Source organism: Cricetulus griseus, chromosome 9 (assembly GCF_003668045.3).
Source record: "Cricetulus griseus strain 17A/GY chromosome 9, alternate assembly CriGri-PICRH-1.0, whole genome shotgun sequence".
Classification (NCBI taxonomy): Eukaryota; Metazoa; Chordata; class Mammalia; order Rodentia; family Cricetidae; genus Cricetulus; species Cricetulus griseus.
The window spans coordinates 18,207,877-18,224,777 of NC_048602.1; the positions used below are offsets into that span (position 1 = coordinate 18,207,877).

The 16,901-nt window shown below is 52.1% G+C and overlaps 1 long non-coding RNA gene across 1 annotated transcript; it reads left to right on the top strand.

Annotated features, from left to right (window-relative positions):
• Nucleotides 1–1,427: 1,427 nt before the first annotated feature.
• LOC118239338 lies at nt 1,428–14,719 on the top strand. The gene is made up of 2 exons (XR_004771222.1): nt 1,428–13,451; nt 13,774–14,719. It is a non-coding gene; the product is annotated as an uncharacterized LOC118239338 (long non-coding RNA).
• Nucleotides 14,720–16,901: the final 2,182 nt, after the last annotated feature.

The following is a 16,901-nucleotide window of genomic DNA, read 5'->3' on the forward strand; positions in this document are numbered from 1 at the left end:
GGGAGACCCTACGGGAAGGACGCAGTGGGACCCTGGAGTGTGAGGGACTGGGGACCAGATGCCAGAGGCGGCAGGGGAGGTGGGAGACGGCCTGTCTGGCTCTGGAGGTGCCTCCGGCGGCCCAAGGGTTAACGTCTGGCTGGAAGGGAGGGGGAGGGGCAGAGTGGGGCTGCGGGGCTTCGCGGGGTCAAGGGTGAGCCGTGTGAGTGGGAGGGTGCCAGGAGGAGGGGGAGGTTGTCTGGGCTGCCAGACGGGCCCGGGTCAGCGCCCGGGGCAAGGGATGTCTGGTCGTGGAGAGAGGCCCTGCTTGCAGGTTTCTCTGGGGAGCCAGGATTCCAGGCCTCGGCCCCCTCCTCCCACCTGCCAGCCCCTTACCCAGATCCCACGACCTCAAACTCGGCTGAGCTCTGGGCCACCCAGCCGCTTCTTGCCTCTGACCGAGCGTCCGCTCGCCCTCCTGCCCTCCTGCCCAGAAGCGCAGGCCACCCCGTCTCCTGCCCTCCGTAACCTGGGAGTCGGGGGCCCCAGGCATTTGTCTCCCTAGCTGCCAGGGCCTGGGGAGGGGGGATAGGTGTGTGTGGGGGGCTCCTTACCCGGAACCCTGAGTCCCCCGCCCCTTCTTAGCCCCAGCTGGAGTTGAGCCCTCCAGGGGTTAAGGAGGCGGGGCCGGCTGGTTGCTATGGTGCCAGACTGTTTGGGTCTGCTCTCTGACCCTTGGGGGCTCCCTAGGGTCTGCAAAGAGGGGGAGGGGACCCAGGCCTTAGGGGGGAAGGTCCGGGGCCTACCGGTTCCCCCAAAGCAAGCCTGTGAACCCACGGGAGGGGCGCCCACGCCCGGGGCAGTGACCTTGAACCACTCCGGAACCTGCTGGGCCTCAGTTTCCCCTCTGGGGAGAAACCTGCTGGGTGCGGGAGAGAGATGCTCGGGTCTGGACAATCTTTAAGACTGTCGCCTCCCCGCTTCCCTCACCCCCCTCCTCAGGCCCCAGGCAGCCCCGGGGCATGCTGGGAACCCAGGCCTGGGCTCTGGGCCAGGTTGGTTGGGGGGGGGGGGCGAGCCTCCTCCCTTCCCCTTCCTCCCCACCTTGGCCTGACTCTCGCCCTGCCTGTGGGTCTGGGAGGCTGGGAAGGAGGGAAAGGAGGCCTTGTGATGGGGCCCAAGACCCGTCTCAGGCCCCCGCCTCCCGCTTTGCTTCTCCGCCCCCTTCCGCCTCTCCTCTCCCCCCCCTCCTCAGCAGGTCGCTACCCCGGCCCGGGGCCCCTTCTCGACCCACCCCCCACTCCTCCCCCAGCTCCAGACCTGGCTCTGAGCAGCTAGGGGGAGGGAGGGAGGGAGGGAGGGAGAGAGGGAGAGAAGGAGAAAGAGAGAGAGGATGGGGGAGGGGAGGGAGGGGAGAGGAGGAGACCTGGGAGGGAAGGAGAAAAGAGGGAGAGAGAGAGGGGGGGAGAGAGAGACCCAGGAGAGGAGACTGGAAGATGAGAGCAGGGTGGAGGCTAGGCTGGATAAAAAGCGGGGCGGAAAAGCGGAGAGGGGGACCGAAATTGAGAGAAAGAGAGAAAATGAGAGACAAAGCCAGGGAAGGGTGGGGGGAGAAGACGGCGGAAAAGAGGGAGAGTCTTGAGGAGGAAGATACGGAAGACGGGCGGTGAGGGAGAGGAGAGGTGAATGGAGAGAGGGTCAGCCAGGACGGAGACGGGAGTGGGGACCAGGCAGGCACACACGGCGAGAGAGCCTAGACAGGGAAGACCCGAACTGAGAAAGGGAGAGGGAGAAATGGGGAAGGGCGGAGAGAAAGAGACAAGAAGATGGACCTGGAGCCTGGGAGCCCCAGAGGACCAGTTCTGGGCTCAGAGACTCCGGGTGGGTGCGGGTCCTAGGGCCCCTGCCACCTGCAGCCGACTGACTTTGGCCAAAGTGGTTTCCTCTCTGGGGGCCAGGGGCGCAGGTAGCGGCCTTATCCCCGAGATGGGAGGAGTCTGGGAGACAGGGCCGGCTTGGTGTCATCACTCCTGGATTTTATAGCTGTCACCCTAAAGGTTGGGAGTGGGGGCAAGGTAGGAGGGGAGTGTTCTTCCGAGAGGCTCGTGACCATTCTGGATAATCCGGGAGCCCCTTAGCCACGCTCAGACCTGGGGTCTGAAACCTTGAGGGTTTTCGGGAGGGCAGTCACATCACCAAGACAAACGAGGCCCCCTCCTTGCTGCACACCAAACGCCAGATCTCTTCCCCGGCTGGGCCTCCTCTGTGATTGGACCCATGGTCTGCGGGGTGGGGGGGGAGGAGGGGGCATTGACCCTGAGTCTGAGGTAAGAGAGCTAGGGACTGGACCCCCTGGGTCTGACAGAACTGAGTCTGGGGGCTCTTGATCTGATGGAGGGAGGGGTGGGACCTGGACCCCTCAGTCTGAGGTTAGGGGGTCAGTACCCCTGGTCTGAGGAGGCCCGGAGTCTGGTTCCCAGGCTTCGAAGGAGGGGGACTGGGGCCTAAATTATGGGAGAAGGGTTGGGACTGAATCCCTGGGTTCCTTGGGGAGGAGGGGGCCGGGGGCCCGGACTCCTGGGTCCTGGCACCCACCCGTAGAACCGACCTTGCGGGGCCTTCGCCGCACACAAGCTCGTGTCTGTGGGTCCGTGTCGGGGGCTCACCATCGCGGCTGGGACCTCCCCGGCCCTCCCCACCCTCCCTACTTCTGGCCCCCATCATTCCATCTGTCAATCTGCGCACCTGCCGCGCCCCCCGGGCTGAGGTAGGAGGTTGTATAGTTGAGGAAGACACCCGAGGAGATCACTATACGGCCTCCTAGCTTTCCCCAGGCTGCGCCCTGCACGGGAAGGGGCCGGCGGGGACCTCAGGTCCACACCACTGCCCCAGAGTTTCTGGGAGGAGCTGGGGTGCCTGCTCCGTGCACACCCTGTGCCCTAGCCCTTTTCTTTGCAGTCTGTCTGCCATCAGATTCCCTTGCTTTCTGTCTCCTATTACCCCTCTGTCTCTGGGGGTTCTCCACGCTTCCATTTCTCTAGAGCTGTGAATCTGTCTCTGTGACATTGTGGGTCTCTGGGCCCCTGGATGTCTCTCCAGGTTTCTCAGTCTTCTTTCCCCGGTTTCTGTCTTCTGGGGCTCAGGGTATCTTTCTCATTCCCCTGCTCCCAACTCTGGGAGGAAAAAAAAAAAAAAAAAAAAAAAAGGGCTTTTCTGGTCCACCATAGCTACATTGCCGGCCTCTGGGTCCCTGAGACCCTTTAACCTGTGAGGACGTCCAGGGTCACAGGTGAGGTTCTTGGGAGCCTGGCGCCTGGCTCAGCCACAAATTTAGGGATTGGAGGTGACCCCTGACAACTGAGCCTGACACTTGACAACCAGCTGAAAGACAGTCTCTGATCTTAGGCCACAGCTCCCCCCTCCCCCACAGTGACCTCACAGAGGTTACTAAGCTTCTCCTCAGACCCAGAGACCCTCTGTGATGGCCCTTGTTGCCCTAGTGGGGAGCATCATTCTGTTGTTCCCGCTGATCTTCAGGGCATCCACGTGGGCATGTCTCTCCTGCTTCACCACCTATGAGGAACGCCTCCGTGTCTGCCAGACGTTTGTGAACACTGGCCCCAAGCTGGGCCAGTGTAAAGATGCGCTCACAGATGCCTTTCAGGGGCTCTCAGACACGGAAATCAGTGAGGAGACCCTCGTCCCCGAACCAGGGCCCCGGGGAGGGGCAGGAGAGTCCTTGAGCGACTCCGCGAAGGAAAGCTGAGTGCAGGATCAGGGCAGAGACCAGGGAGGAGAGATCGGTGGTGACGATGGAAGGAAATACATTCAGAGAGGAGTGGAGACAGAGATTAGAGACAGTGCCTCAGAGAGAGGCTAAGGATCCTGAAGGCCTTGACAGAATTACAAGAAAGAGACAAAAAGGAGAAGGAGCATTGCTGGGAGAGAGGAGGATATGGACTGGAAACGGATGAATGGGGTGAGCAGAGACTTAGGGAATCCAGAGACAGACAGGTACCAAGGGACAGAAACCTGAAGATAGAAAGAGACCCAGAGTGAAGGAGAAACTGAGGGAGGGGGCAGGGACAGAGAGAGAGAGAGAGAGAGAGGGAGAGAGAGAGAGATCCAGAGACATAAGAAACTGATGATGTTATAATAGAGAGAGTAACAGGTCCAGGGTGGTGTGAGAGACTGAGGATGAGAGAGAGGGAGAGACAGACACCCATATTGGGGGTTAGGGGTGGAGACTGAACCCCACAGAGAGAAAGTGTCCTCTCTCCAGAGAGGGCACAGAGCCCCTGGGGTGGGGGTGGGGGATGGTCACTTGTAGCCATGAGTCAGACATAGGAAGTACAGGAGCACCGGGTGTCCACCATGCCTCAGCCTGCATCTCGTCCACCCTCAGACTACGATGAGAGGAGTCACCTGCATGATGCCTTTACAGAGATGATGTTCTCCCTCCAGGAGGTGGCCGCAGCTCAGGGTGAGTGTTTTACAGAACGTGGCTTCCGCTCCCCTCACCCCCACCCGCCACTCTCTTGCCCTGGACTGTGTAAGGGCATAAAGAGTTGGAGGGAGGGATCATGGAAACCTGTGTGGATTTGTTGGGGAAGGTGCAGAGGCCAGAGGAGTCGAAGATGGTAAGAAACTGAGGGAGGTGTAGGAGTCACAGGGTCTGCATCCCTGTGGGGTCAAGTCCATGTGACCTATCTGTGGTTCCCACTGTTTGGTCTCTGAAGTCTGGGTGTGTCCCTGCCTATCACTCGGTCTCCCCACACTCACCTGTCAAGTAAAACTTTCTCATCTCCTAGGGTGAGATGTTTATTCTCCCCTTCAGAGCTCACTGGGAGGGAATGTTTTTTTTGAGACAGGTGTTAGGGAGAACATAGTCCCTTAGGACAAGGCACACATATAGTTCTCATGGCTAACACAGATAGGTTGGAGCGGTGGAGGTAGCCATTCAGGGGACAGACATGGAGAGTCTGCTTGAGCCATTCGGGAAGAGCATGTCCATGTAGCTCTGTGCGATGGACCTTAAGGCTCTAGGGACAGGTAAACACGTGATTAGCAGTATCCATACCAGGTCACTCCAACCACAGAGCACACAGCCATGCAGTCATATGTATAGCAGCATGGGAACTCATTTTTGTTTGTTGATAAATTGGCCACTCCCAGGATCTGGGAGTTCAGGGCCTTTTTTTTTTTTTTTTTTTTTCTTTTCTTCCATGGTTCATTTTGTTCCCACTAAGTTTGATAGCAGAACCCTCCCAAACAAAGAAAGGGTTCATTTATTCAGGGGGTATCCAGAGTCATCATGGAAGAGGATTTTCTGTGTGTCCCCAATCCCTAAGAAAAAGTTGAGGAACCTGAGTGATGGAAGGAGTGCAAGATTCTGGGGGTTGCCTTCTGCTCTTATCTGGGCTTGTCTCCTTTTTGGAAACCTGGAAAAAGCTACCAAGTGAAAACCCGGGAGTAGAAAATCTAGTGTGCGGCAGAGACTTGGGGGAGGGTGGAGGCTGGGGTTAAAGAGGAGGTAGCCTGTGACATAGATGGGAGACCAGAGTGAGAGGAGGGACTAGGAAATAGAAAAGTTTGTTCCAGAGAAAGGGAAGAGGTGGGGTTATAGGAGTGCCTTCACCTGGGGTCTGGCTTCAGAGGAGTGACATCTGTTACGATGGGGAGCAGGGAGGCAAGAACTGGGCTGGGAACAGATGATTGGGGTAATTACACAATAAGCACACAGGGATATTGGTGACATGCACAAGGCACGAAGACACCTGGATGTTGGGATCAGTCAGGGAGACTTACAACGATGTCCTGAGGGACCCGGAGAACCACGGAGTGATATAGGCAGGTCGGAGGAGCTTCTGCTGTGGGTGTAGATAGACTTTCTGGGACCCCATTGAGAGAATGGAGACTGCAAGAAACTGAACCAGCAAATTCCTCAGACGGAGGCTTATCGAATAGTCCAGAACCACCTGTGTGGTCAGAGCTGGGACCAAAACTGCAAATGTCCCGCCCTAGAGATGATTGTATTTAAGGGCAGAGCACAGACAATAAACAGCTAATAAAGTGTGAGGGTGAGCGTGTGGCTCAGGGGGTAGAGAATCTGAGTAGAATGCACAGTAAGGTTCTAGGGTTATGGTTTCCTAATAACGCTGTCACTTACAAGCCAGCAGTGCAGGGCTGCGGCTATGTCTAAGCTGTAGAGTATTTGCCTAGAGGTGCTATGTCTCCTGTGTCGTCATTTTTGCTAATTATTATCCTAAGGGAAGTTCAGTTACCAGCCCTGTGAGGTGTAGAGAGTTTCAAAGCCCTACCTTCCAGGTAAAGTCAGCACTGAGCTGGGCTTGAAAACACGTAGTCAGAATTTAGGATGACTGTGCATTGGACGGGCCAGACTAGTGCTGTCTTTTTGGGGATCACACAGGTGATAATGTCTCTATATACACAGCATAAGTTTATAATGTGGGAATAGGTTGCATATCCTTAGTAATAAACAGTAATAAAATCTGAACTGTTTCTAAGCTGGATGTGACTTGTTACTCTAACGTCAGTGCAGGGGACAAAGCCGAGGGGTCAAGAGTTGAGAGCACCTTGGACTACAGAGTGGAAAAAAAAAAAATTTAAAGGTTAGGGGTGTGGCTCAGTTGGTAGAATGCTTGCCCACTACTCGTGAAGTCATGGGTTTTGCCCCTACCAAACTTCTTGGTTTTACTCATCTGTGATCTCAGTGGAGGCAGGAGAATCATCATTGATTGCATTGTGAGTTTGAAGCCAGCCCAGGCTACAAGAGAACCTGACTGAAGGAAAATAAAGGCTCACACAATGGCAGTATTGGGGAGGCTAAGGCAGTAGAATAGAAGGAGCCTAGGTTTCCCAGACTGTCTCAAAACAGACAACATAAAACAGTGACATATATGTGTTCTTTACCTGTGTGAATGTATGTATATGAAATGTTCCAAAATCCAAAGCCTTTTTGAGTGTCAGCTTAGCTCCACATAATAGCACATGACAGGTCACAGGTAAAACTCAGGCCCAATGTTATACTATGTGAACTCAACAGTCATACTGTGTGTAAAAACTTTATGAAACAAGTAAATTTCTATTTTTTTTCCTTATTTATTTATGTGTATGAATGTTTGCCTACATGCATGTCTATGTACCACATTCATGCTTGGTTCGGGAAGAAGCCAGGAAAGGATGTCAGAGCCCCTGGAGTTGTAGTTACAAGTGGCTTTGAGCTACTATGTAGATATTGGCTGGGAACTGAACCCAGGTCCTCTGCAAAAAAAAAAAAAAAAAAAAAAAAAAACAGGTATTCTTGATTGCTTAGCCATCTCTCCAGCCCCTGTTTTTTATCATATGTATATGTCTATGAGTGTACTGGAGACTACTCTGGGCTATGTGAGACCCCCTTTCGACAAACAAAATGGGGGAGGGGCTACAGAAAGATAGCTCAGTGGTTAAGAGTGTTTGGCTGTGCCATCATGAGAACTACAGTTTGAGGCCCAGCACCAATGAGACAAGTGCTTATAACCCTAGGCCCAAAGTAAATGAAGACAGGGGTTTGATGGGGCTTGCTGGCTTCCAGCTGACCTGAGAACACATTAATTGGAGCATCAGAGAGACCCTGCCTCAGAGGAATAGGCAGGGTGACATATGAGGACAACTGGTGCTGCATTCTGACTTCCTGCAGGTTTATGGATACACTTACCCAGACAGAAACACAGGTAAATAAATCTTTTTTTTTTTTTAATCCTTTTTGTTTGCTTCAAGGGAAAGCCTCACTACATAGCCCAGGCTGGCCATGATAATCCTAGCTTGCCCAGAAGCCTGTGCCATCACCTCCAGCTTCCCTAACCTCTTCATACCTCAGTTTCCCAGCTCAGATTAAGAGGGGGTGGTAGTAGATGACACTCTGTGTAGGCAGAAGGCCCCAGACTCAAGGCTCACGGACGCCCCAGACTCAAGGCTCACGGACGCTCCAGAGCAGGCTGCAGAACAGCTGAGAATGGAAAGGTTTTCATCTCCCATAGCACTCAGCTTTGTGGGAGACACTGCCACCATTGCTGTTTTATGCACGGGGAAACTGAGGACAAGAGAATTGTCCCCTGACCAAGCTTGCATATGGAGGTGGGCTTGTGATCTATGGATAGATATACCTCAGAGTGAAACAGACGTCCTCATAGCTGTACATGCCAGGACTCAATCCCAGTGTCAGAGCTCCTAACACGTGATCCTCACCAACTGCAGCACCCTTTATACCGTTATGGCTCAGTTGGCATAATCCATGTCCCATTTACCCTCTTTAGGATATTTCCCTTTGTTCTTGACCCTATGTATAGTAGATTTATAAACCTATTCCACCCTTGCCCCCCTCACAGGTCTCTGCCGCGCACTTGGTATGTCCCAGCCTCCTATGTGTCATTGCTTTGGATCCTAGATGTGTCTTGGATGAGGCCATCAGGATCCAGGCCCCTCAATGAGGGCTCCACTCTGTCTGTGTCCTCCTTACAGCAGTACCATCTCACACACTCCTGCTCTCAGGGTTAAGACGACGACGTCAGATTTTTCCACTTTGAGGTAGCTTCTTGGCTTTGGTGCTTCTCTCTTTGTAGACAACAATGCACCATTCCTATTTAGCTAATACCTTCAATTCTTTGACTGTTTCATGCACACATATGTTCTGGTCATCACCCTCATTGCTGTGACGGAATACATGAGAGTTTGTCCAGTGGTTCTCAACCCGAGGGTCTTGACCTCTCTGGGACCGTTTCATGAGGGTCACCTAAGACCATTGGAAAACATCATGTTTACATTTCAATTCATAGAAGTAGCAAAACTGCAGTTATGAGGTAGCAACAAAAATTGTTTTTTGGTTGGGGTCACCACAGCATGGGCATCTCCATTAAAGGGTCACAACATTAGGAAGGTTGAGAACCACTAGTATATTGTGGCGGGAAGTCACAGCAGGAACGAGAGGTGGCTGATGTTGTGGCAAACACAGTCGGGAAGCAGGGAGAGATGAATGCTGATGTTTATCTTGCTCTTTTTTATTCATTCTGCTACCCCAGCCGGTGACAGAGGACCAGCTGCGTACAGGATGGGTCTCTCTCCTCCCCCCACCAGGCCCAGAGGTTTTGTTTCCATGTTGATTCTAAATCCTATGAAATTGGGAAAAAAGATGAACTATCTTACTAATCTAAGGAGCTCCCACATGGCATCATTTTAACATCTCTAAGAATTGCCTCCAAATACTAACTTACTGCGCTGGGGCTATATTAGGATTTCACATAAGAATGAATGGTGGGGCCATTTCCACCAGAAGGCCTGCCTACTTTGTTGCTGGTCTCTGGAGAGCTCCACCTCATAATCTGGAGGATTCTATGGTGGTGAGAATCAAGGACTCAGAACTAAGAGGGGAAGAAGTGAGTGGTGGTTGGGTCTGTGGAGGAGTACTGGGAAGTGCTCTATTTAAAGGGAGTGGGGTGCAGGTCCTGTCATTGAACTCATGCTAATAACTGCCTTATGGTACTGTGGACTATGTTTTATAGCATGTATATGTTTTTTAGAAAGATGCTAAGCGCTGGACAGTGGTGAACCACACCTTTAATCCCAGCACTAAAGGGGGTAGTCGCAGGCGGATCAGGCCAGCCTGGTCCACAAAGTGAGTTAGTTACAGGACAGCCAGGGCTACACAGTGGAAACCCTGTCTTTAAAAATAAAAAGATGCTAAACATTTTTGTGACCTCAGTTTTGTGTGTTGGCAATCAATTCATTTAGTCATTTTTTCTTTTGGTTTCTCTGTGTAACCGCCCTGGGTGCCCTGGAACGAGTTCTGTAGACCATCCTGTATGCAGCTGGCCTTGAACTCGCAGAGATCTGCCTGCCTCTGCCTCCTGAGTGCTGGGATCAAAGGCATGCTCTACCACCACCGCCGGGCTTCATTTGGTTATTTTTTAAGGTTTATTTTATTTTTAATTACATGGATGGGGGTGGGGAGCATGGTGTTGGTACACGTGAGTGCAGGAGCTTTGAAGGCTCGCAGTATAAGATGCAGCTGCCCTGAAGTTGGAGTCACAGATGATTGTGAAACTCCTGACATGGGTGCTGGGAAACAAAACTGAGTCTTCTGTAAGACATTGGCTTAACTGCAGAGCCATCTCTTCAGCCTCCTCCCCATTTCTTTTTTTAAAGAGGCATCAAGATTTTTATTTGTTTTTTTCTTTTGAGACAGGGATTCTCTGTGTAGCCTTGGCTGTCCTGGAACTCACTTTGTAGACCAGGCTGGCTTTGAACTCAGAGAGCCTCCTGCCTCTGCCTCCCAATTCTGGGGATTAAAGGCGTGCACCACTATCTCCCGACCAAGATATCAAACTTTTATATAACTGTCCCAAGGTTACATATCGGCAGCCTGTTCACATACAGAAAAAGAAATAAGCCAGCAGTAGTGGTACACACCTTTAATCCCAACTCTTGGGAGGCAGAGGCTGATGCATCTGGCCTGGTCTATAGAGTGAGTTCTAGGATAGCCAGGGCTAGACAAAGAAACCCTGTCTCCAAAACAGAACGAAACAAACATAAAGGGGAAAAAAACAGGAGAGAAAGAAGAGAAAAAAGAAACACTTTCCTGTCTGGTTTTTATCACATGCAGGTGATGCATTTGGGTCTAAGGCTACTCAGTGCTGGTGACCTACAGTTCCTGCTGGACTGTAAACTTCACTGGACATATACTCACTGGGTGGTTTTGTAAGGCCCTTTTGTGGGTTCCGAGGGTGCTGTATTGAAGAGGTGGAAGCTTGGGGAACATTGAGAAGAGAGGGTGGAGAGATGGTTAAAAATCAGAGGTTTTCGGGAGACTAGATAAGTCTTGTGTTCTGGACACGGCAGAACCAGTGTACTCCTGAGTTCACAGCAGCTGTAGCCTGCACAAGATCTAGTTGGTCAACATTCCTGCGCTGTGGGGGAGGGGCTCACAAGCCTCTATCTTCAAGGAGGTGTAACTGATAGGCAGGAGGGAGAGCCGGTTACCTTGCAGGGTGCATACAGTTCCTGATAGGATGGTAAGTTCACTGTGCTCCAGTGGCTCAGCACAGATTGGACTGAGTTGTTATACTTGCAAAAAAAAAAGACATGAAGAGGCTTAGGAGGAGTAGGAAGTATGTAGGTCTGGAAGAAGACAGGGAAGGGAAGGAATATAATCAAAACACATTGCTTGCATGCATGTATGAGATTCTCAACAACAAAAAACATTAATTAAAAACATAACAAAAAGGGATCGGGTGTGGTTGTGTGTGCCTTTAATCCCAACACTGGAGAGGCAGAAGTAGGCAGATCTCTGAGTTCAAGGCCTATGTGGGGGCTACAAAGAGAGGTCTAGGCCAGCCTGGAACATAGTGAGCCACTGCCTTAAAACAAAACAAAATGCCAAAAAGATGGACTTGAGCTGTTATCATAGGCAATTTGCACACACAGCCTCTAATTTGCACATATGTGCAATTGCAAACTGATGAAGCCTATATATACTGAATGAGGCACAAAGAAAGATAAAAGTGGGGAACTTTAGATTTGGGGTAATCAGAACCCTTGCAATGACTCGTGAGATGGTAAGACATACAATGATGGAGCGCTGGGCAAAAGATGTTTATACAGAAATTAAGGGTGCTAGGTAAGTGGAGGGCTGCAACAGAGAAAGCATAGAACCAACAGTGTAGGGCCTAGTAAGCCCTGCAGAAGACTTGATCATTGTCCTCCCCTTTCCACTAAGATTTACGTGTATAGATAGAACTCTCAGGAGGCAGGAGGAGCACCTGGTGGAAGAGTGCCAGCCTTCCCTTTGGACCTGTTGGAGGCAGGTGCTTATTGGACAGAAAGCAAGTCCTTTCTTCAGCCATAGGGAAAGGGCTCTTAGTGCGACCACCCTACTTGCATCCTCCAGGGTCCTTTATGGCTGCCTTCCCCACTGCTGCTGCAAAAATGAAGAAGTTCATAAAACAGCTTAAAAAAGGTAAACTGGCCGCCAGCTCTGCCCCCCACCTACACACAATACACCACACACAGATATTTACACATGTGAATCCAACCTAAACCTCCGGGGCCAGTGGATTTCCTATCCCAAGACAGACCTTGTGACAATCGGTCTGCTTCTGGCCCTGCGCCCAAAGGCATCCTCTGTAGTTGGTGCTTCTCTAACTGGGCCTGCTAGTGAGGTGCTGACTCCTTGTAGGACTGCCTGAGATCTACCCCCACCCCATTTCACTTTTCATAGTTAGCTAGTTGCAGGTCTTAAGCCTGACAAACTTGGCCTTGCGTCACCCTCTGGAGGAAGAGCTGTGAACCTAGCCCTGCCCCTTAGGAACAATGTGCTCTGTTCTCCAAAGGAGAGGAGAGAGGGCTCCCTGCCTGTAATACCTCCTGGAGGGGCTTTAGGTGGATCTCTATGTCAACTACCTGGATACCTAATGCCTCCTTTCTCTCCACAGTCCAGGACTGCGTCCCTCCTTGTGGTAAGGACTTGGTCCCAAACTTGGGGTGGGAATATGGAACTTAAGATGGAGAGGATGAGTGGGCCTGAGATCCAAAGGAAGCCAATAGGAAAGTACATAAATTAGATATTCGAAGCCATGATGGAAGCAGGCCCTGCAAGTGAAGGCCTGTCATCCTAGCCACTCCAGAGGCCTAGGCAGGAAGGTCACACATCCAAGACCAGCCTTGGCTACATAGAGTTCTAGGCTAAGCCAGGCAGCTTAGGGAGAACCCTGTTTCAAAACAACCTAAAAAGAATTCTGAAGATTCAGCGACTGGGGGCGTGCCTCAGTGGTAGATGTTCAGCCTAGACTCTTCCAGGAGGGCTGGGGGCATGCCTCAGTGGTAGGGAGCTTGGCTAGCATGGGTAAACTCCTAGGTTCCATTTCCAGTGGCTTTACGCGCGCGCGCGCGCACACACACACACACACACACACACACACACACACACACACACACACACACACACACACACACACACACTCTCATGTAAGTATATGTTTTAGAAAACTGGCTTTACAAGCCAGGAGGTGATCCAGCGGCCTACAGGACAGGATTATCTAAATTGTGCAGAAAAGGAGGGGTCGGTCTTCCACCTCTCCAGTAGAACCCTGGGAGTCCCCATAGATTCAACAGAGTCTGGAGAACAGGTCTGGAGACGCTCCTGGTCTCGGCTCACAGGCGTCCAAGAGGTCACTAGGCGTTTCTTCTGCTGGGGTTGCTTTTCCACAATCTGCGAACTCCCTCTAGACTGTCCAGGTGAGGGGGCGGCGCTGGGTGCCAGGGAAAGGGGTCTTGTGCAGGCCTACCCGATGAATCACCTTGCCTCTCTCCAGTCCAGGATGTGACGGTGAAGCGAGGGGACCAGGCTTTGTTTTCTTGTGTCGTGGGCTTCCAGTTGCCAGAATCGGAGCTCACTTATTCCTGGAAATTCGCGGGAGGAGGTGTGAGTCGGGACAGGGCCAGCTGGAGGGCTGAAGGAGTCTGTTCTGCTCCAGGGGAGGAGGAGGCTAAGTGCAGGCTAGGAGTTGGGTTTAGTGCAAGAGCAGGGTCGGGAACCATTGAGGGTCAATATACGGAAGGCCACCAGTGCTTGGATGTGCGTTACGAGTCAGGCTTTAAGGGTTGCTTAGGGCAGCTCAGAGAGCCAGAGGCTCGCGAGCTGACTCAGGGCTTGGGTTAGGGGCGTGCGCTGGGCGGGGTTTGCCGTTCCGGCTGAGTCCCGGTGCGTTTGAGCTGCCCAGCCTCACCCCCGCCATCCCGCAGATCCGGACTCAGGACGTGTCCTACTTCCGTGACCTGCCAGGAGCCCGCGGGAACCTGGCGCGGATCCGGCCGGTGCAACCCACGCATCGCGGGACCTTCTCCTGCGTGATTCTGCACGACCAGCGCCCCCTGGCCCGGCTCTACTTCTATCTGAACGGTGCGGGCGGGGCGAGGATGTGAGGTGGGGCCGAGGGCGGGGCTCCGCCCGCTAACGTGCGCGCCCCGGCAGTGACGGGTCCTCCTCCGCCCGGGGAGACGGAGCTCCAGGTCACGTTCCGGGAAGTGATGCGCTGGACGCCGCGGGAGGCGGAAATGATCGAGCCTTGGAGGCCCAGCCTAGGCGAGCTGCTTGCCAAGCCCCGGGCTCTGACGCTTGGCAACCTGGTCCTGCTCGCGGCAACCGCTGCGCTCTTGTCTGCTAGTGTCACTGTGCTAGTGTGGTGAGTGCCAGCTTCCACCCTCCCCTGCCAGCCTCCTTGGTCCACGCCGCAGAGCTGCGTCCCGGACCCGACCCCAGAAGTCCAGCCAGCCTCCTTCCTCACTGGACCAAGGGGTCCAGGCCCCAGATTGCCTTCCTCAGACTCAGGGTTCTAGCCTCCAGTCCTCCTCCAGGCCTAGCATGGCCCCCACCCTCTAAGACCTAGGAGGCTTAACCCCTTTTTTTTCTGTCAGATCCAGGAGTGGAAGTCCTGCCCCCCCCCCCTTGCTCAAGCTGAGAAATTCAGATCTCTGTCCTGACACCAGGCCTCCTTGCAGACCCAGGTCTAGGTTCTCCTTGCACTTTGAAGCCCAAATGTGTTTCTATCCCTGGGCCCTCCTACAGCACACACTCCTTTGTTTTCCCAGGGTGTTTTTTCGGTGGTACTTAAGTGGCAACTAACAAGGGTGTCTGCCCTGATTTGATATGCGTCCTTGAAATAAAGAATATATTTCGGTTAGTTCTGGATATTCTCTCTCTCTCTCTCTCTCTCTGACGAGGTCACTGCTCACCTAGGGAGGAGGACAGAGAGAATAACCCACAAATGCTTAGCAAGTGGTGACAGGAAGGACACAAGCTATTTAGGGGGCTGTTTATTGAGGCCTTTGGGGAGCACCAGCTCAGACCCTTCTCTGTTCTCTAGCAGATTCCTTGACATTTCCATCTATAGAAAATACCCTAGGTACTATGTGGTACCCCCTCCAAAAGAAAGAAAGAAAGAAAGAAAACCCAATCACTTTCTTCCCCAAGACTTTCTCCCTTTCGGAAATAGCATCTATATCCTTCAAGCAGTTCAGTGCAGAAACCATTGGGCCTACACCCCTAGCCCCTCATTGAAGCATTCTAGGCAGGAGCTCTACTACTGAGCAATACCCCAGCCACTCACTGGAACATTTTATTTAGGATTCTACCACTAAGTTACACCCCCATTCCCTGCCGCTAGGCAGTGTCTCTAGCAGTGGTCCACGCTGTGAATTCTAGACAGGTATTGCACATGTGAGCTACATGCCTAGTCTGTTTTTTTACTATGTATGTGTGGTTACGTTTGTGGACATGCATGTGCATGTGGAGGCCAGAGGTCAGTGTCAAGTGACATTCTTCAGACAGGATCTGAGGAGTGTCTTGGTGACAGGGTTTCTCAGTGGCTAGGACTTGCTTGATTAGGCTAGCTGGCCATCAAGCCCCAAGATTCACCATGTCACCAGCCCTAAAATTACAACTGAATGCTTTTTACACCCAGTTTCTGGGAATGGACTCAGACCCCTACTAGTTGCCAGTGTGGTTTTTTAAGTGTGTCACAATGGGTTACTTCTCTACCCTAAACCCATCGCTGGCTTCTGTTCTCACTGGAATCAAATCTAATTCCTTGTTAAAACTTCCAAAGCTCCACACATTCTGGCCCTTGTTGGTTATGGTAAAGCTTGAGGGGGGATTTGGGGGGGGCGGGACCTTGGCCGATTCCATGGCAGGCAAAGATGATAGAGGCAGGGGACAAACATGCTGGGCAGACAGAACTTACAAGTATTATAGAAAGGGGAGGGAGGGGGAAGGAAAGAAAAAAGAGGACACAGAGAGGACAGAAGAGAAAAGGGAAACAGAGGGAAAGAGAAAGGGAAGAGAGAGGAGCAGGAAAGAGAGCGCAAGTGGGTGGGGGTCTTTCTTTTAAAAGGGTCCTTTGCACCTGCACACAAACTGTGCAATCATGGACCCCTGGGCTCACCACGGTACTGCCTGAGTTCATTCTGACAAGGTAGGCCAGCATAATGCTTGAATCCTTCCTAACACTGGTTTACCTAGTTGTGTCTACCAAACAAGGAAGAGAGCTTTCCAACCTGTCCTGCAGTTCCTGTACCTCCCGGTGGCATCACTTACGATGCTGCATGTTCCTTATTTACAGTGATGTGTTTCTTTCCCCCCTCTCCTCATCACCTCCTTCCTCTGCCGCTCCCTTTCTCATTTCCACTGGTTACGTCAGCCCAGTAAATGGTCATGACAACCACACTGTTTTATTGTGTAGTTTTTATCTCCTCTCTTCTCTTGCTTGTTACTTTTCAGCTCAGGTGGCTTCAGCTTTGGTCCCCTGAACTTTGAGAGCACTTTTCCATGTCTGAACATTCATCAGTGCTCTTCCGTGGTCTTGAGATGACTTCCCTTTGACCTTCATGAACTCACTTCCTGCCCTTTGCACAGGCTACAGCCCACAATTCCTTTTTTCTGACTAGTTCCTGCTCCTGATGCAGTCCGTGTCATCCTGTGTACCGCACCCCCACCCCGAGGCTCCCATGTTCCATGTAGGCATGGTAGATGGCTAGTTTTTTAGATTAAGTCTCCTGTAGCCTACGATCACCTAAAACTCAGATAACCTTGAACTTTTGATCCTCCTGCCTCCAAGTGCTGGTAAGACCGATGTGCACTGCTGGTCCCAGTTTTATGCAGTTCTGGAGGCAGAACGGAATGCTTTGTGTCTGTTAGGTGTGTACTATTCCAAATACATACACACATACATACATAATTACATAATTACATTATAGACATGATTAATTATTAAGCACTTACCAGCTCTGATGATAGAAAAGGCTAAGTCTTCTCATCTTCTAAATATGGCTTGCTTAGACTTGCTAGCGACAAGCCCCTATCTCACTAGTGTCAC